The sequence below is a fragment of the Podarcis gaigeae genome (genome assembly GCF_964106915.1).
Source record: "Podarcis gaigeae genome assembly, chromosome: 1".
Lineage (NCBI taxonomy): Eukaryota > Metazoa > Chordata > Lepidosauria > Squamata > Lacertidae > Podarcis > Podarcis gaigeae.
The window spans coordinates 109,113,986-109,135,438 of NC_139678.1; the positions used below are offsets into that span (position 1 = coordinate 109,113,986).

At 44.3% G+C, this 21,453-nt stretch overlaps 1 protein-coding gene across 2 annotated transcripts in view; it reads left to right on the forward strand.

Annotated features, from left to right (window-relative positions):
- Positions 1-5,490: 5,490 nt before the first annotated feature.
- Positions 5,491-21,453, forward strand: part of LOC310827438 (sodium channel protein type 2 subunit alpha) — a 96,343-nt gene continuing 80,380 nt past the window's right edge. For both annotated transcript variants that reach the window (XM_083703475.1, XM_083703476.1), the window contains exon 1: positions 5,491-5,810. The gene's annotated coding sequence lies outside the window, so the exon portion shown is untranslated. The remainder of the gene's footprint in view (positions 5,811-21,453) is intronic.

The window sequence follows — 21,453 nt, forward strand, 5'->3', positions numbered from 1 at the left end:
CTAAAAGCCTTGATTGACAAGTAATCAAAGACTCAAAATTCATGATGCAATTGTGTCTCCATCTTCTGGCAGAGGAAGGTGCTACAACGACACACTTTGTACAACATCAAACACTCTTTCCCACTCAGATGAACAGGTCTTGGTAAGGAGCAGACCCAGGGATCTGGCTGCATCTGTGCTTGGGTACCCACTTCTGCTTCAAAGACTCTTCTTTGTTTTCGTTAAAACATACCAACATAACTATCCTGAAATTAAGTGCGCCTTCTATGTGAATAAAAAAATTATTAAGCCACAAATAATGTGCAAATGGGGGACGCAGGTGGCGCTGTGGGTTAAAGCCTCAGCGCATAGGACTTGCCGATCGAAAGGTTGGTGGTTCGAATCCCTGCAGCGGGGTGAGCTCCCGCTGCTCAGTCCCAGCGCCTGCCAACCTAGCAGTTCGAAAGCACCTCCGGGTGCAAGTAGATAAACAGGGACCGCTTACCAGCAGGAAGGTAAACGGCGTTTCCGTGTGCGGCTCTGGCTCACCAGATGCAGCTTTGTCACGCTGGCCACGTGACCCGGAAGTGTCTCCGGACAGCGCTGGCCCCTGGCCTCTTGAGTGAGATGGGCGCACAACCCCAGAGTCTGTCAAGACTGGCCCGTACGAGCAGGGGTACCTTTACCTTTACCTTTAATGTGCAAATAAACACATTGAACACAGATGCCTGCATTTACAATAATCTCAGTCTACCATCTATGACTCATGGGAATAATGATAAAATACATCAAATTCTTTTTCTCCATATTTCTTGACTTTCATTAGTGTTTGAAAGCTTTCATTATTGTTTGAAAGCTTTCACGCAATGATTCCTTCCTTCATTGAGAATCTGACATAGTTTGCTTGTAAAACTCTTACTAATTTTCCATACTATAGCAAAGGACAGAATTCGACAGATGAAGAAGAAACCCAGATATAAGCAATCTCAAGACCTTGAGCAATTCTGAGTAATGGGACTGTATAAATACAGTATACAGTATAAATATACCCAATGCTGCGTAGAGGCTACTTATAAAGCATATTGGTCACAAGAGGTAATCCCTCTAAATCAAACATGAGGTAATGCCTGTTGCATATAATGAAATTAATTAACCTATTTGGCTTATTGCTAGCTGTAAATTAATTCATGGGCTTAGTAAATCTTTGATTACAGTATTAGTAATGCACATGAGTACTAGAATAGACAGCTGTAGTTCAGGGTTAGGGCTGAGACTCAGTAAATCTTATTCCATTTTCAAGCATCTTCCTGAGGTCCCAGTTCTGTAAATCCAGGACTGTCCTTGGAAAATAGGGACACTTGGAGGGTCTGGACTTTTACAATGGTTGGTATCAGAGATATGCTAGCCCAATCCTTGCTGTGGAAGGAGAAATCCCAAAATGATTGAATAGTTCTGACTGCAAAGCTTCTTCTCTTCAGCAGCTGCCCACAGGCCACCCTGAGGATAACAGAGAATCAGCGCTGGGATTTCAAATTCTCCTATGGACTAAGAGTGGTGCATAATTGCAATGTTTATGGTTTTGAGAATATTAAGTTATCTCAGCATTGTGGCCAATGAAAGGGCAATTGTAGGCAAAAAGTCCCCTGACTGCAGAAACTTGCACTACCAGCTTCATGTATTATATTGACAGTAAAAGCAAACGCCTGGCCTTCTGCTCCAGCTCTTGGATAAATGTCTGCATGTGATTTAATAGAAAGGTTTATTTGCTATGCAGATGACTCTCAGCCATGCTCTGAGATGAGATGCAAAGAGAGATTTATAGCAGAAACTAGCATGCTTGAATAAGCTAAGGAATTATTCCAGCTATCTCAGACTTAAGACACTTAGGCTGCAATCCTAGGTGGCATATCTACTCAGAAATAAGCTTCACTGAGTGGAGTGTGTGTGTAGAATTGCAGCCATAAGCAATAAGAAAACTGAAAAAGTATATTTCTCTGACCTTTATATTCATCCCAATAGTGCTAATAAAATCAGAAATGAAACCCAGTTGCTGTCAGTGTTGCAGGAAACCTTTATTAGATTATTAGTCTAGATTATTAGATGGATTAGGTTATGTGTCTTGCAGGAGACTGGCTATACTTTTTGAGCTCCCCAATCATTTCCACAGACACAGCAAGTTAAGAGTATTGGAAATTGACACTTTGACCCCTTTCAACCTGGCTGCCAAATTCTGCACTAGCTGAAGTTTGCAAACCATCTTCAGAGGCAGCCCCACATATAACATGTTGCAGTAATCTAACCTAGAGGTTTACCAGAGCATAGACAACATAGGTTAGGCTATCCCTGTCCTAATAGGTGTGCAGCTAGGCCACCAGTCGAAGCTGATGGAAGGCAAGAAGGCCACAACAGCAATGGCTCCAGAAGTACCCCCAGCTGCATACCTGCTCCTTCAAAGGGAGTGTAATCAACAGTGCATGCAATGCCTGTATAGAAAAGAACTTGGAGTATTGTGGGTTACCTTGGTTCCAAATTTTGTGTAACGTTATGCTGATTATCTCTGTGCTGAGGTCCTGAACCATGCTGCATTTGTTTTGATTCCTGATAAGGATTCTCCTTATATCAGACAAAGGGTTGGATCCAGATGTACTCTTCAGCAAGCAATGGAGACTCTAATCCAGCAGAGTCCCATTGGAGGAGGTTTCACCAGTCGTCCTCTCCACCCCCGGCCGATCCTTGAGCAAACTCTCATGTTGTTCTGGAGGATCCTTAAATCCTCCAGAGCAGATTTTCAGGGGAACACAGGGGACAACCAGCAGCAGTGTGCAGGCGTAGCCAACACAGTGGCCTCCAGGCCCTCTGGACTACAATTCCCATCACCCCTGACTATTGGCCATGCTGACTGGGGTTTATGGGATTTGGAGTCCACAACATCTGGATCAAGCCTATAATTAATTCCTATTGCATTACATGGCAGTGGTTTATAGCACAGTTTATTACACTATAAATAGTGCTGTGGATTTCTTTTAGCCATGCTTTGCTCCATTCCTATCCCTGACAAAAAACAACAACACGTAATAGCTTTCAGACATAAGGTTATTTTTGTAACAGAAAGGCATTTCCCCCCAAAATGTGGTGTGCAGACCACCTGCACCACTTGCAAAAAAATGATGTATGAAATAAAAAAGAAGGGCGAAGCATATCAAAAGCATGCGGCTTAAGATTCTTGTCTGTAAATTGTCGTTTTAGCAACGCTGTCCTTGGTGCTGATTTCTTGTCTCTTTATAGCAGAGCTTTCCAAACTGTGTGTTGGCTGCAGTGTGTAGGTATGTGGCACGAATGCTCCCCACGCTCCACCTGGGGCTGGAATGGGGTCAGTTTAACCTCTGATTTGCTAATAAAACTGAATTACTGTGTCGCGAAATGATGCGTGTCAAAAAATGTGTCACCAACATGAGAAGTTTGGAAAGCTCTGCTTTATAAGGATAGCACAATGTTTGAACCCAAAACTGGCTTCAATGCATTAGCCTCAAAAACCACAAAGTCAGTAAAGTTTAAATGATGATCCCTAAAACAAGTTTTGTCTCACTATTGGCTAAGAGTTTTCCTTTGTAACTGGTCCACAAATCATTGCATCTTTTCTGTATTAGCTAGAACCTAACTTTCTTGAGGACGTGGAGCAAACTTTCAAGAGAATCACTCCAAGCAACCTTCATGAATTTTAACTACACTTTTACTAAATGTTTTACAAAATGTTAAGAGCCTGGAAGTAACCCTAAAAGAGCCCACTTCAGTATGCTCAACAGCAAAATCACCACAGGCAATTAATGCACAAGTTTGCACCATTTAACTGCACACCAATTCATCTAGAATAACCATGACAAGAATCACCTTGTTATGAATATACGTTCAAAAATACAGATTTGAATCTCCATTTTATCTACATTCATTTATTGAAAGAGTGAATATTTCCATCCTTTTATTTTTCAACAACAACATTTTTTTCATTTATACCATGCTTGGTTACCCCAGCCCCACTCTAGGCGGCTTACAGCACATATAAAAACATAATAAAACATCAAACACTAAACATTTCCCAATATAGGACTGCCTTCAGATGTCTTCTAAAAGTTGTGTAATTCTTGATCTCCTTGACATCTGATGGGAGGGTGTCACTGCCGAGAAGGCCCTTTGCCTGGCTCACTGTAACTTCATGTCTCGCAGTGAGGGAACTGCCAGAAAGCCCTCGGAACTGGACCTTAGTGTCCCCAGAATGAATAAGGTAAACAAAGGGAATCAAAGGGGCCATTGATGTGTTAAGTGAACTTGAGTCTACATTCCAAGGCCCCATGCAAAATAAGGAGTATACAGAAGACAGCATATAATGTTCACCCCATTACAGTGGTACCTTGGGTTAAGTACTTAATTCATTCCGGAAGTCCGTACTTAACCTGAATCTGTTCTTAACCTGAAGCACCACTGTAGCTAATGGGGCCTCCTGCTGCTGCCGCGCCTCCGGAGCATGATTTCTATTCTCATCCTGAAGCAAAGTTCTTAACCTGAAGCACTATTTCTGGGTTAGCAGAGTCTGTAACCTGAAGCGTATGTAACCTGAAGTGTATGTAACCCGAGGTACCACTGTACTTTTTATGTATGAAGCCTGAATAATAGTTGCACAGTGAGGGATGTTCTCAGCTTCTCTTTTGCAATTGTAGAACCTACCTATCTGGCAACTCCTCAATGGCCAAAATGATTTCGGAAGTGGTGTAGACTCTTCCAAGTTCTGATGGTTTATTATAGCAAGGAACATCCCAATAGCACTGACCATGCAATCCTAGACATGGCTACTCAGAAGTGAGTTGTATTTAGTAACCCTGAGTTTCTGTTCTTGATATTGTGCAATGACTTATACTGTCCCCACCCCACCCCTAGCTTGATTTGGTTTCCGTGCAAAAGATTGTGTAGAAAGGGCACACAGAGCGACATCCACAATAGTTGCCTGTGGAACTCCCCTGCACTGGAGACTCCCCAAAGACTGAACACCATCTTGAAAGTTATGTAAATATATTCTGATCTGGAGAGGATTATAGCAAGGTATTTCTCTAGACAGTGAATATCAGGAAAGCGTTTTGGTAAAAGGAGGCAAGACAAACTCCTTGCCTTCTTTGTCTTCCAGACCTGACTGTTCCACACAGCAGGTTAAAAACTTTAAAATACAATTAATCCTACATGTGGCTGTAAGTGACATCATCCCAGCTTCTCCAAATGGGGTCAAATCACTTTTATAGCTCATCTCCCATTTGAAATGCTGTAATCAGATGAAATGTTTGCCGTTTCCTTCTTTTAAGGCCAGCATATTTTTAGCCCGTAGAATGATTATATGTGACTAAACAATGCAGCTCCTGCCACAGGGGTGTAAAAACAAGGCGGCAGAAAAGCATTCGTTCTTTTTTGCCAGTAGATGGGGCTATCCCTTAATTTGCTGCCTCATTTTATTTCATTATTTATATATAAATCTCTCTCCCTCTCCCCCCACTTGCTTCTTTCTTTTTCTCTTTTTTTATCCCTCACCAGCATTTTTTCCCCCCTTACGGATGTTGGGGAACACAGAGTGATTCTCAAAGGAAGACGCCAGGGCAGAAGATTACTGCAAAAAAGGTTTCCTTTTTGGTTATAGGGTTGGATCGGTTTGTCAATGAGACAAGTGTAAAAATGGGAGACTTTGGAAAGCTACTATCCTGAGGAACCTGAACAACTGAAGCAGGAAAACCCATATATGAAGATCTATGGATAATGGCATTGCTTGTCCTGTAATTCATCATTCTTCTTTCCAGGTAAGATGATGGACTTAAAAGAGAATATTTCCTCTGCTGGCTTTGTAGCAGTCGTACCATCAGGCCAGTTTATTGATTGTTCCCCTCTCCTGCTGGCGCACCTAGCTGGCAATTAATTTTAGATGCATGCAGAACACAAACGGCATCATTTTGGCAAGGTTTTTGTTCCATTTTGAACAGATAGCCATTTAACATCTTGCTCATTGTGTGTTTCTGTTTTCCTCGTTAACATCTGCATTTTCTGGAATACATGGGAGTGATTTCCCTCTTGCAAACCTGTGGTCATAAGCTGTGGTTGCTGGTCCTCCTGTCAGCTACAAGTGTTAACGTTGCTTTTGTCCACCCCACCCCCACCCCCCGATGCTTTGGTGGGTTTATTTGATGCACACAGACCCAAAAACAAAAAAAAATGGAGATAAAACAACAGGGCAGATCAAGAAAACGAGGGGAGAGGGGGCTCATCAGAGTGTGGCGGGGACGTGCTGTTCTTCTGGAACATCTTCAGCACAGCAGAATGCTGCTTTTGTAATATTAATTTGTTCTCTTGCCTTGGCGTGGCATATTGTATTGGCTGTACCGTTTCATCCCAGTGAAACAGTCGTTTTTACATAGGAGACATTGTGAAAAAGAAGAGGAGGAGGAGGAGGGAGGACACATATCAAGTATCTCAACAGTGTAGCAGGTTCTGCAAGACACACCTAATGGCTAAACCTTTCGACATGCTTGCGATTAACCTTCCTTGAAACAGGCTGAACTCCATCTTTTGACAGGTACTGATATCTCCCCTGCCCCACCCTGCATTATGTATATTATTCAGATTGTTCAGACCTGTGGGCTTCTCAGAAGGCAAATGCCACTCCCTGACCTATCCATTCTCCCCCATTTTGATTTGAAAGCAATACATTGGGGGCTTTGTGGGTGGGGAATCACAGGTAAAGCTTGATTTCGCCCAGTAATGATTCACAGAGAGAGACCAGCAATGTTATGTGCAAATCTGCCCACGGAGAAAAAACCCTCGCTCTGTATCCTTCAGCAATAAGCAACGGAGTCAGTATTCCGGTGTCGGTGTCAGTGGCTGTCACAGCAACCGTGGTTTGCCAGTTTAATTACATGGGAAGCAGGATCAGCCTTGGCCTCCAAGAGATCCTTTGGCGCATATGCATTTTAATGAGATTTCCACTGTGGCGGCTTCTTCTTCTTCTTTTTCCCTTGGGCGGGGGCAGGAAGAGAGGTGGGCTCTTTGCATGTTGATGCGCTCGGTTGATTCCAGAGCCGAGCACTGATTTGGAGGGTGCTGTGTGCAGCACTGTCATGGCTAGAGGGTAAATGCAGCTGTCTTCATGAGATGGTAAAGGATCCGCCCTTGTTGGGCAGGAAGTCGGGAGGAGGCACAAGTGTTGTTCCTGGCTGATGTGCCTGGGATGGGTTTTGTACACGAGAGGTGTTGAATGCCAAGCTGAGCATGATGCATCATCACCATCCCCGTTACCTCTGACCTTTTGTGCTTTCAGCAATGCATTTATTATTAAGCGCAGGTACGAATCTAAGACTCCGATTTCCAGTCAATGGAGTCGTTCATAAATAGGGTATGCGTGTATCTAAAGCTGCACAGCAGAATCTGAGGGAACACAAGATGGGAACATAGATAGAGGAAGATCAATGTGTTAGTGGGGAAAGCAGGGGCTGTGTTTTCTCGGTTGGACAGAGATCTAACTAGCAGTTAATTCCAAGACAGGCAGCCATGTCTGTCTTTGGCATTAAAACAGCAACAGCAATCTTGAAGGCACCTTAGAAATGAACAGATTTATTGGGGCTTTTGCAGGAAAGAAACCATTTCAAATCGCACAACAGACACCTGTAATTCTGCTTCTTCAGATGTTTTGGTCACAGGGCCCAACTAACTATATTTGCTACACCTCTTTTGGCATCACTCTTCATTAGGGTTGCCAACTGACAGCAAAGCAGACCTTGCTTCTGCCTGCGTCTTTAACAAACAAGCCTTGCATAAATCATGAGTACTTATACACCGTACTTTTCTGTGTATAAGACTAGGTTTTTTCCTTTAAAAAATATGTTTTCAAGTGTGGGTCGTCTTATACATGGAGCCATCTCCCCCCATGTTCTTAAATTTGAGTCCCCCCCCCAAAGGGGGTGTCATATACATGTGGGCATCTTATAAACAGAAAAATACAGTATTTTCATGTGAGGAAACAAAAGCTTAACTATCACCTGTTAGTTGCTGCAGATCAAAGTGTGGTTAGATGCATAGGAGCAGGGGCCACCCCAAAAGCAGGTAAAATGAGGGCTTTTTTGAGCCAGAACTCACTGGAACTCCATTCCGGCACCTCTCAGGTGGGTGCCATTGCATGGTGTTCATGGTGAGTTCCAGCACCTTTTTTCTAGAAAATAGCACTGGGTAAAACTGCCCTTCATTTAGATTTGCTGTGTTCCAAATGAATATGATTGGCAGAGTATTTTCTCTAGTTACTTGGTAGTACCTCCATGGTTCTCTGCAACTGAAGTACTAGGCCTCATTTTACCCACTGGAATTGCAGTCATACCTCGGGTTGAATGTGCTTCAGGATGAGTGCATTTGAGTTGCGCTCCGCGGCAACCCGGAAGTAACGGAGCACGTTACTTCCGGGTTTCGCCACTTGTGCATGCGCAGACGCTCAAAATGATGTCACGCGCATGTGCAGAAACACCGAAACCCACGCACACGCAGACACGGGTTACGTTTGCTTCTAGATGTGAATGGGGCTCCGGAATGGATCCCGTTCGCATCTAGAGGTACCACTGTAATATAATTTAGATGCAACTGACTTTCTTATGAACAAGGATTGTGAATACAAGTGGGGGCTGTTGGCACAATCTCTTCTGGGCATGTCCTCCCTCTCTGTGAAACCCATTTGGCTCCCTGGTATAGTTCTGTGCTTAGGGCAAGGAAACAAGCTGGAGAGACAATTCAAACGTGGGTGAAGGAAAACTCCAGCCAAATGCAACTGAACACTGGTGAGGCTCATCAGAGAGCCTACCCAGTGGCAGTGAAGGCAGCAAAGGCGGCATACTTTGCTGCCTCCGCTGCCTCCTCATTGCGCTGTCCAGAAGAGTTTCCCTTCGTACTGCAAGTCATTTTACAGTCTGGCCCAAAGGAGGTGACAGAATTGATGGTAGCTCACTGTGACTTGCTTAGGATAAGTGAGGATAAAATCACTTCAATCCGCTGAGACCTTGACTCCACTGTTACAGCCGAAGAAGCTCAAGGCTGTGGACTGGCCCTCCACCCATTTTTGTGCTTGCTTCATGGCCCTCAAGTTTATGGGTATACCATGGAGCTGCACAGGTTCTGCTCAACCACCCAAGTCCTCCCTGTATTACAGAGAGGAACCAGAACTTCAAAAGGAATGCCATCTACACCAGCTGGAAAATTCGCCAAAACCCTCAGGAATCCACCAGTTTCTGCACACAGATCATTTCAATAGGTTTCCCACTCCTTCAAAGGAGTAAAGCCACTGACAGCCTAAACCTCAACAGGAAGTGATCACAACCATCCTCCTGCACAACTTCAACTCAGCTCAGGCACCAGTTAATTCCTGGTCCTGAATTGGAATTGCATATTAAAGACGTTTGTTTTTCCAGAACATCCACTCCGACTTTTCCTACCCCTATTTCAAAACATTAGAAGTGCCGCTTTGTAAATTAACAGGGTACTCCTATGCAGGTTTATTCAGAGGTAGGTTCCCCATTGTGTTCAGTAGGGCCTGCTCCCAGGTAAACTATTCACAGAACGGCAGCCCCAGTCTGGTGTTTGGCAAAAGATGCCTTAACATGGTTCCATTTAAAATATCTAAAATCCAATGCTTCCATTTTAAATGCCAATTTAATATTGCACAGAGGGGGGGAATAGAATGTCTCAGAAGGGAGAGGGTGCTGAGCCAGCTGCAGACATGAAGCTAGCCTGGTAGGCTGTAGGAAGGTTTAGTTGCAGGAGGTGATCATGCTGCCATATGCACGTAAGTATTCCCTGGGGAGGAATAATCCAGCTGGCATGTGCTATTGAGCAGCACAATATGTGCTAGCAGACTTGAATCATGTTGGCCACAGCATTTTCCTCAGGCTAAAGAGCAAGGTCCACTGCAAGCTGCATTTCTCTTATTGCAAATGTGTTCCATAAAGCGTTGTTCTTTCTCTTATGATCAGAGGTTTTAAAGTTATTGGAATCTTTTACAGTGGAACTCAGAGCTGACCCATGATCCTGATGTATGCTGGGTCCACTTCATAGCCCAGTTCTACTTAGATGGGCAGGATGCGGAAGGCATGCCGCCACACACATGAAACCCAACAGAGAGCAAGATAGGAGGACCAGGCAGACCAAATCAGTAGTTAGACCAGAGTTCACCCCAGTGTAGCTAACTGCTTTCCTGTGTTCCTTCAGCAGCAATATCAACACCACAGTAGCCATGAAAGGGGCTCCTTTGCAAACACTCCCAAGTGAATGCGCACAAGGGATTGATTTGTGCATGTGTGCTGAAAAAGTGTGTGTGCCCATCTAAAGTACCTCAAACATTACCAGAGAAAGGAGGAGAGAGGAGGTGCAGCAAGAGTGATGCAGATGCTTGAAGCCTCCATTTCCTGCACAGGGAAGGGATGGTTTGTACATGTCCCAGCATCCTCCACCCAGCAGAAATTGACTAAAGAGTACCCTTGGTGGGATATGCCATCCCAGAGTCCCTTCACTCTGCACGGGAAGGATGCTTCAAACACCCATGCCCCGGCCCTTCCATTTCTCCCCTCCCAAGTGTGGTTTGTGAGCCCTTGTTTATGTTCTGGAAGGGCACCGATAATTACACACAGGTTCCTAACACATGCATTTGCAATGCAACAAATGCATTTGTGACATGTGACAACCTACATGCACATTTCATCATTCTTTACCCACATACTTCTTCTAGGTAGCGGGGGAATGCATTACATTTAGATTTTCTTAAGTAGGACCCTCTAGTCCAATGGTCTGGTATGAACTTGTGAAAGAAACATATGCCCTTGCAGAAAGGCAGCTGCTCTGACTTCATGCAGTGTGATTAATATAAGGACAGAAGAGGACCCCCAAACTTTGTCAATTCCATTGATTTTCAGCTGGCCTATGGTTGCAACTGCTTTCACTCTTTGTAATTTTTTTCATGCTCTCTTTCCGCGTGCCTCTTGGCTACTTTGAATTTATATGCTGGCTGGGTGGGGAATGCTCCTATTCCTGCACTTTTCTTATTGCAGTTGGTGAAATAAGATAATTCTGAGCTTGGCTGTGAAGTGCTTATCTTGAGACAAAAGACTGTTTTCACACAGCCAAAATTGGCTTGGGGTTGGCCTGATGTGCTGCTGTCCATGCTGTGTGTATTCAGAAAACATGCAAGAAAACAGGGCTACTTGGCAACAGAGTAGTGAATGTGTGATAGTGATGGCTTCAAGTTTCTGCAGACCCATCACTCACACCAATTTACTGCTATCTTCCTGCATGATTGCCTCATAAAGCTGGCATTTTGTCACACATTGCCCAGTAATCAAAGTATCCATAATGTTTGCTAGTTTCAGACAAGCTGCCAAGTGCTGTTTGACACAATCCAATGGGTGTTTACTCAAATGGCAATCCTATCATGCTCAGTGGAGCTTAGTCCCAGAAAGTGTGTGGGGGAGAACTGGGGAACCTATGGCCCTCCAGATATTGCTGGATTACAGACCCCATCACCCATATGGTCAACCACACACTAGATGGAGCTGATCAGATTTCGAATCCAACAACATTTGAACTCAACCACAGCTTCCTCACTCCTGATGTCCCAGAATGCAACCTTTGTTGTTGTTGTTTAGTCGTGTCTGGCTCTTCGTGACCCCATGGACCAGAGCACGCCAGGCACTTCTGTCTTCCATGGCCTCCCGCAGTTTGGTCAAACTCATGGTAGTAACTTCGAGAACACTGTCCAACCATCTCATCCTCTGTCATCCCCTTCTCCTTGTGCCCTCCATCTTTCCCAACATCAGGGTCTTTTCCAGGGAGTCTTCTCTTCTCATGAGGTGGCCAAAGTATTAGAGCCTCAGCTTCAGAATCTGTCCTTCCAGTTGAGCACTCAGGGCTGATTTCCTTCAGAATGGACAGGTTTGATCTTCTTGCAGTCCATGGGACTCTCAAGAGTCTCCTCCAGCACCATAATTCAAAATCATCAATTCTTTGGCGATCAGCCTTCTTTATGGTCCAGCTCTCACTTCCATACATCACTACTGGGAAAACCATAGCTTTAACTATGCAGACCTTTGTTGGCAAGGTGATGTCTCTGCTTTTCAAGATGCTGTCTAGGTTTGTCACTGCAAGCTTAACCATCATTAATTTAGCCAAAGTATCACTTCCAAGTTATCTTAAGCACATGTTTAAAATCACACCCTTTTGTTCTGAAATGGGTAAGAATTGTACTGGACTGGACCAGATTTTGCCAGGGTGCAACAAAACAAAACACCTGGCGCAAAATAAACAATTCTTGTCCCAAAGAGTTCCTGGTGCAAGAACAGCCAGTTAAGTAGATATTGGTGAGCAAAACTATTACTTGGCTATTTTATTATGCAGTAGAGGCTTCTTGTGGCAGAAGGAGACAAAGGGAGAAGGTGTTTCTGCAAATTCCATCTTTGATCCCCACTGTCCTGAAGGGCACCCCAATGTTTCAAAGCAGATTATCAAGAGGATGAAGTGGGAACAGAGAATCAGCAAATATCTATTCTCTCTCCCACCCAACTTTCACCAGCATTCCTGCTTACACAAACTCAGGACAGAAGTAAATTATTATCCTTTTCTAATCAAAAATGTGTTTCCATCATTTCGCTGGCAAGTACTGTATATATATAAAAGAAGCAGTAAGCAGACCCTTGAGGGGAGGGGAAGGGAGGAGAGGAGAGGGGAGGAAAAGGGTAGCAGAGGGAGATCAATATGATCAACTACCGGAACACAGTGTTCTTAGCAGGGCTTTATATTTGGTTGCTGGATGTCCAGACTGATCGTCCCTTGTGGGTGTTCTTGCTGGGATGGAAGTGACGATCAGAAGGTGTTCTTACCCTTAAAAAACCCCAAAACCTATACTTAGAATGCAGTATTTTTTTACAAAAAACAAGGACCCAGACTGACTAAAAGGAAGAAAAGTAACAGGATAGCAATACCAGCTGCTCTCAAGACAATGATAGCCGACGTATTCTCCTTTTGGTCTATGCCAAAAGGTTTCATTGACCAGAGTTGTTTGCATCCTACCCCTTGCACAGAGGCATGCCAGTTCTGAGTTTAATGGGCAAATGTAGCATTTCTCAGCACTAGCAGGGTGCCCCCAGACTCTCAATATTTTCCAGGAGGGATTCAAGCGCATACTGAAGTAGATTAAAGTGCCCGTAGTGCAACAGATACATTTAAAAACAACTTGAAAAGTGTGGAATGAACAAATGATTAATGGGAAGACATCTAAACATCCTGAAAGCAAATCAGGACGAATGCAGGATGAAGGTTCATAGATATATAACCGCCAACCCCAATCAAATCAGAGCAAAAAGACAGGGCCCCTCCAGACTGGTGTATCTTTGCAGGTGTCTTCTGCAACGTGTCATGGACACGATAACGATGTGTTACTGGTGGATTTATGTTATGCTGTCCACACACCATTCTGCTTTATTAACTATGCTGTGATGCATCCCTACTACCATCTCCCTATTGTCGCCTGGCAGCGAACTCTTGTGCTATAGCATAACAAAAGTGGGACAACACCCCATCTCGGAACATTTGTGGTATAAAAAGTTACAGGATTTCAGCAGGGACGTGCATTAATTGGAAACGAAGCAGTGGGCAGGATTCAACTAATGAGTCCTATCACCGGAAGAACTGCACAAGGACGTCCACATGCTCAATGGGGCTTTCCCCTCTCTCCTCTCTGAAATTGGCTAGAAGAGGTTGAGCAAACCCATGGAACAGGATGCAGGGGAATCCTTCCATCTTGAAAGCCAAAAGCCAAAACAATCACTTTAGCGCTGCATCGAATTCCTTCCAGTATGCCCACACCCCAATTTTTTGCAGGTGCCAACCGTACTGAAAAGTGGTATCATGTATCACTGCCCCAATACTTTATGTCATCATGAATGCATGGTAAAAAGGTCACCTGGATGGGAGCCAGAGTCTAACCCTCCATGTTAGCTTTGTTCAAGCGAATCAGGATGAATGCTGAATAAACTGGCCCTCCAGAGGAGCCCTAAATTATTCTCCTCTAGCTACAATGGAGATTGATTTTTCTGTGCTGCAGAATAAGATGCTATGGGAACATTCCTACAAGTATGGAATTACTTTTACCAACATAGTATTCCTGTTATTGAATTATTGCATACAGTGCACTCTGGGATGGAAGCTGGCAGTCACAGAAAGGACATTCAGCTGTGACCCCTATGCCTCAAGGAATCCTTGACAGCAGAAGCCAGTTTTGTGGGGGATTTGAAATGAGAAGAAATGCTGACTATGCAATACTCGGGCAGGAGCAATCCATTTATCTTTGTTTCACAGTCAAGGAAACACATAATGGCTGATCTTGCATCCTTGCAAATACTACAGCCAGCTGTTACTCAGTTCTGCCTCCATCTTTAGAGAAAAGACGCAGGTTCTTTTGGTAGACAAAGAAGAGGAATGAATACAAACTTTGCAGTCCTTATAGAAACAGAGATTACTTTTAGGTGGTGCACTAATAAAGGTAAAGGACCCCTGACAGTTAAGACCAGTCGCAACGACTCTGGGGTTGCAGCACTCATCTCGCTTTACAGACTGAGGGAGCCGGCATTTTGTCCGCTCCGCAGACAGTTTTTCCGGGTCATATGGCCAGCATGACTATGCCGCTTCCAGCGCAATGGAACACCAAAGCCAGAGCAGCGCACGGAAACACCATTCACCTTCCCGCTGGAGCAGTACCTATGTATCTACTTGCACTTTTCGACGTGCTTTCAAACTGCTAGGTTGGCAGGAGCTGGGACGGAGCAACGGGAGCTCACTCCGTCATGGGGATTTGAATTGCGGACCTTCCAATCGGCAAGCCCAAGAGGTTCAGTGTTTTAGAGCACAGCACCACCACCAAAACGAGGAAAGTAGGTTGGAGGGAATGATCACTAAGAAAAAGAATAAATTCCCATCTTCAGGTAGTAGAACATGCTCCTTTTCGAGCTTAAATCTGGTATCTCCCAAGTCACAAAGTAAAAGGCAGCCATTTTGGCCCACTAGAAAAATCCCAAAAGTTTTATTAGGACAATAGCTATGCAAGGCAATCTAAAACGTCGCAAAATAGTGTGAAGGTTTCAAGTCGCCCAGAATTCATCAACCATCGCTAACCTGGTGCCTTCCAGCTATTGTGGGCTATAATTCCCATCAGCCAAAACAGCAGGAGGGAACCAGGCTGGCAAAGTCTGGGATAAATGGGAATAAATGTGGGGCGGGGGGGGGGGGAGAGGCTGCTGAAAACGAGGACTTCCATAGCTCATTTGGTATAGCATGAAACTCTTATTTTCAGGGTTGTGGGTTTGAGCCCCACATTGAGCAAAAAACTCCTGCTTTGCAGGGGATTGAACTTGATGATCCACTGGATCCCTTCCAACTCTGTAGTTCTATGACGCTATGAGTTCCATGAGTCAGGCAGCAACACAGCTACCAACCTGATGGGTGTTTAGGTCTAGTGATTAAAAGTTACACAAATTAACATATAGTTCCTTCCCCTTCAAAAAATACCCATAGAGGCAAGTGGAAGGAAGCACATACAGTTCCACCAACAGGCACATATCACCTTTGCAGCTTTGGGTTCTTTTTTGGGTTTTTTTGGTCTCCCAGGTACCAGATCAATTTATTCTGGCCCTCCTCAACCTGGTGAACTCTCTCACATTGCTGGTGAGCCAGTGTGGTGTAGTGGTTAAGAGTGGTAGACTTGTAATCTGGTGAACCGGGTTCGCTTCTCCGCTCCTCCACATGCAGCTGCTGGGTGACCTTGGGCCAGTCACACTTCTTTGAAGTCTCTCAGCCCCACTCACCTCACACGGTGTTTGCTGTGGGGGAGGAAGGGAAAAGAGATTGTGAGCTGCTTTGAGACTCCCTCGGGTAGTGATAAAGCGGGATATCAAATCCAAACTCCTCTTCTTCTTCCAACTCTCATCAACCTTAGTCGGTGTGGCAAACTGTCAAGGGCAATGGGAGCTGTTGTCCAAACCACCTGGAAGGCATCGAGTTGGGGAAGGCTGATTCAAACCATTGTCACCGATGATCAGGCTACTGCAATTTTGTAGCCCAAGACTGCTGGGGTGGTGGAGGCGAGATGATGCAATGGTTGCATACACAAATATATACATGATTAAGGGTGCCATCCTATGCAGCTACCTGGCAGTAAGCCCCGTTGTACTTTGTGGGGCTTGCTTGCCTCCAAGGAAACACAGGTGGAATTGGTTTGCATGCTACTCTGGCTGGCATAAATATGAATGATACATCACAATACAACAGTTGCAGTGTAACCACAGTCTTTAATGCTCCCCTTCCCCCGAGTGTTTTCCAACTTAATAATAAAAAGCATTCCAAGGGCACCACAACTTTTGTGATTGTAATACGTACTTGCACTTCTACCAATTGTCCTTTATGTGAATTATCTGGTCCCCAATGACCTGAGACAATGTGTTGGCTCTGTAATTGAGCCAAGGGCAGACCAGTACCATTACAGTGTACGGCTGTGAAATGAGGGATGAATATGCTGATATGCTTTGTGATATAAAGATATTGATCTTTCCATTATGCCTGGGAAGTGGGCCACAAAATATCTTTCGACTCAGAAGTAAACCGGAACTCCCTGGGCAGTGGGCCTGGTTTGTGTTTCTAATCTTTGATCTCTGCAGTAATTAAGAAGTGTAGCAAATTTTAGAAGTAGATGATCATACGTTCCTACCCATTTGGAGTTAGAAAGGAAGAGGACGGAATCTATGCAATATAAAAACACAAGAGCCCTGCTGAATCAAGTCCAAGGCCTATCTAGTTGAGCATCCTGTTCTCACAGCAGCCAGTCAGGTGCTTACGGGAATCCCAAAAGCAAGACATGGGCATGACAGCACTCTTCCCACTTGTGATTCGCAGCAACTAACATTCAGGGACATACTGCCACCAACAGCTAAGTTAACTCATAGACAGCATTATCTTCCACGAAATGCAAAAAAAAAAAAATCAATGGTAAGAGTGGATTTGAGGAATTAAAGCTGAGAATTATAGGGTATGGAATCTTGTGAGAAGGTTGACATTTAGATGCTAAAGATTGACACTGGCTTCTGGAGTGCCAACAGGTATCACCAGAGCTTTTTTTTTCCAGCCGGAACTTTCCAGAATTCAGTTCCGGCACCTCTCAGGTGGGCCCCAGAGGTCCCAACAGTGCAGACAATGGCACGTTGTTCAGGATGTAGTGTACCTTAATACTGGAGGAGTAAAGAACCCCAGTCTGAGCATTGCTGAAAGCAGAACCATTCTTAAATGCAGTCCTCCTGCCACCATGTCAAGTCTGCAATAATGCAAACATTTACCTTCAGATTAAACCCCATCAAACATAATGGAACTGACTTTTGAGTTTTGGACAAGGCTGCAAGATATATTAATATCTTTAAACTTCATATAGCTTTTTTGGCGGGGGGGGGGGGAGTGCTAAATCTGAAGTTGACAGCAATTTGTTTCCTTGGCTTGTATCACCACAGCTTTGACTCTGAACACCTGTCTACATTTTTTAAGGTCTCAATGTTCCACTAAATGACAAGAGTTTCACCCTCCATGTGCCATCTCATTTTCCTAAGAGAATCAGAATGCCTTACCAGATAGCTCAGCTGGCTGGAGCATGGTGCTGATAACACCAACATCGCAGGTTCAATCCCTGTATGGGATAGCAGATGATCCTCAGGATCAACTCTACAATTCTAAGATTCTCCCCTCCACCACCCCTCACTTTAGTCACATTAAATTGCCCTGTGTACTTTTTTCCCCAGTCCCAAAGGACAGCTTAGGTCTTCAGGGTTTTCATCTTCATGAATTCCTGATTAATCCATTTATCTTATGAAATTCAAGTCATTCAAAGCAACGGGGATGATACAAGGAAGCCCAGCCAGCTGTTTCAAACATTTTAAAAGCAGCGTTTTTTAAAATTGAATTGTGGGCCAATTAGCCAGTCAATTTTCCTTTAGATAAAAGATGACAAACACAATAAAGACCTGCTTAATGTTTCCTAATAGTGTTTTGTATTGCCTGAGCTTTTCATTACTCGGTCCAACAAATTTCCCAGGCAGGACTGTAGGGATGGTAAAGGAAATGTTCCTTCCCACAGAAAACTCAAAAGGCCTGATAGTTTTTAGAAGTTACTTCCGCCAAAAGAATGTGAGAAGAGCTGTTTGTAAATTCAAGCACCCCTGCTCAAATTCCTGTCAGCAGAATTGAGGCATTGAGGTTGCTCCTTCAGCTACATACCTGGTCCTCAAAGAAGCATAACATATACTTTGGGGGCTAGAGATGGCAGTCCTCTTCTTCTCCCAAATATCTGTAAAGTGAAGATGTTCTAGTGGGATGATGAGCAACGAATTACAACTCCCATGATCCCTGGTGGAAGATGTAAGTGACCATTTTATAAACAGCTAGGAGAAGAGGCAGAGGCTTTCCATCCTGTCTTCGAAGGTAACTTATTTGCTGATCAGAAGTAGGAAATAAATCCACAGAAACCGAGCCTGAAGATCAGCCAGAGAGGATCAAAAGGTATCAGAGGAATATGTCCCAAATAGCTGGTCGCGAATACCACTGTGACAGATGAATTTTGCACCAGTGGTCATTTCCAAACATTGTCAGCTGCAACAGTCTACTTTCTTTTGGAAGGGGGTGGGGGTTCAGGGATTTCACCTGCATGCCCCACTTACATTGTTGAAGTGGAGCTATTAAAGAAGAAGCATATGTGGTTCAGGTTTGTTCTCTCCTTGCCTTTGTGGCTGACTTGCACAGTTTCTGACCTGCCAGGCTGAATGAAGCCCACCAGGCATGTATTTTGGTATGCCAATTTCTCAACATCCACCTGTGTTTGCAGTAGGTGGGCTATCATATATGGATTTTAAGCTGTGCTTGGTTTGGGAGAACATAGTCACGGTCTCCCAAACTTAGGTCTCCAGCTACAATTCCTATCATCCCTTGTCACTGGTCCTGCTAGCTAGGGATGATGGGAGTTATAGTCCAAAAAGAGCTAGAGACCCAAGTCTGGGAGACCTTGGCATAGATTATGCAGATCTGTTCTGTGCTGATGTATGAACTAGTTCTGAAACCTTAGTATTTCTCTCCCCCCGCCCCCTCTTCTGTCTGATTGGACTCTCATGTGTTCTTGCCCATCCACATAGCAAACTGAAGGCAACAATGGAATGAATGTGGACCATTGCAGTGCACATGAGAGGAGTAGGTCACACTATCCAAACTGCAAACCTGTTGCCCAATGTCCGTTTCTTTTAGTGGACAGACGTCGTTTTGCAGGACAAGAGGCTAGAACATCATATATCCATAGAACACAAGCTACTTCAGAAAACAAATTTCAGCTGTACAGAACAGACATCTCAGATCCATGGTGTGTGTTTTTAAAAAATATTGATCAGCCTATTTGCTCCTGAGAGACTGGAAAGAGGTGCAAGAACAAGGCATAATGAATTAGGCATCCAACAGGGAGCCATTTTTACAGAGATGACACCAAAAAAACAAACAAACAAACAAAAAAACCATGGTAAGGCTGAACAGAGCTTCTCACAGACCCTCCAAGTTTCTCTATTTTCCAGGGACGTCCCTGATTTGGAGAAGCTGTCCCGGTTTCTGATTTGATACCATCATGTACCGCTTTCCCTTAAAGGTAAAGGGTAAAGGGACCCGTGACCATTAGGTCCAGTCGCGGATGACTCTGGGGTTGCGGCGCTCATCTCACTTTTTTGGCCGAGGGAGCTGGCGTACAGCTTCCGGGTCATGTGGCCAGCATGACTAAGCCGCTTCTGGGGAACCAGAGCAGCGCACGGAAATGCTGTTTACCTTCCCGCCAGAGCGGTACCTATTTATCTACTTGCACTTTGACATGCTTTTGAACTGCTAGGTTGGCAGGAGCAGGGACCGAGCAACGGGAGCTCACCTTGTCGCAGGGATTCGAACCGCCGACCTTCTGATCGGCAAGTCCTAGGCTCTGTGGTTTAACCCACAGCGCCACCCGCATCCCACAACCCGCTTTCGCTTAGGATGTCCCTATTTTCATTAGAGAAATGGTGGAAGGCATAGATTTATCCAACCCCTGTACTGTCTGAAGGCAATCCTGTATAGTCAAGGTTTTTTATGGTTGTTTAATGTTAAATTATGCTTTTATATAAGTTAGAAGCTGCCCAGAGTGCTGGGGCAACCCAATAAAATGTGTGTTTGGGGGGGGGGTATAAATAGTAAAATTATCATTATGAAATGGGATGTCCCTATTTTCATCAGAGAAGTGTTGGAGGGTTGCAAATAGTATATCACTGGCCAAGATCTATAAATTACAAGTGAGTTTCTTTAAATGTGGGCATGATTATATCAATTTCCATATATTTCAAAAAGCTGTTGCTGGAGTTGGGCTATGATGATTCAAAATGCACTTTCTTGTGAGTAAGACCAGCCGAGAGTGCCAAATGAGTCAACCATACTAGGTTGGGCACATTTTAAAGGCTACACTGGATTAATGTTGATTGATTCCTGGGAACCGTAGTAGGTTAAGGGTGCTTGGAATTGTAGCTCTGTGAGGGGAAAACTACAGTTCCCAGAATTCTCGGAGGAAGCCATGTGCTTTAAATGTGCATTTAAATGTATGGTGTGGAGATGGTATCGGTATGCTACAGGTATCTCCTGCCCAGTAATCATTACTAGGGAAAATATTTGAGAACCTCTGGGTAAAAAGATTACACCGGAGTGAGAATCTTTGCTGCAAGCAAGGATTCCAGAGCCAGAACATAGACAGAGTAGTGGGGAAAGAGAGAGGCCATATATTATGTTCTCGTAACTTAAAGTCTAGGAAACCAGTTGCTGATTTGGATCAGTGGCTGTATGTATTTTCTTCCCGCTGCTCTGCAGTCTGTGGACACAAGTGAATCAAACAGTTTATGGTGCATCCAGGGTAGGTGAATAAAGCCAGGAAACATGCCTTCTAAAGCCTGATGTTTATCCATGAAGGTGCTGAGTTAATTCTATAGGCAGAATTTACTCCACAGCAGCTGGGACTGTGCAGCTGTAGGGAACTGTCACTAGCAGCTTGCTTCCCGAGGGAGAATTTTCATATAGTATCCATGAAAGTTTCATTTGCCCCTGAGTGGGATAATTGTGCTCTCCATATGTTTATGGAGTTCCTAACTTTCAAGCAAGTACCTCACATGAGATGTGAAGGCCTCTGGTCTCAAGTTTTTTGGATTTCCGCCCCTCCACCCCTGACTTCGAAAGAATTGGTATTACATATTCGTTTCTCTTTTTTTCTCCTTCCATGGCAAAATTTTCAAGTGAGAATAGGCTTCATTTTGTTCCACACAAAGTATCTGACTGAAAGGGTGTGTGTGTGTGCGC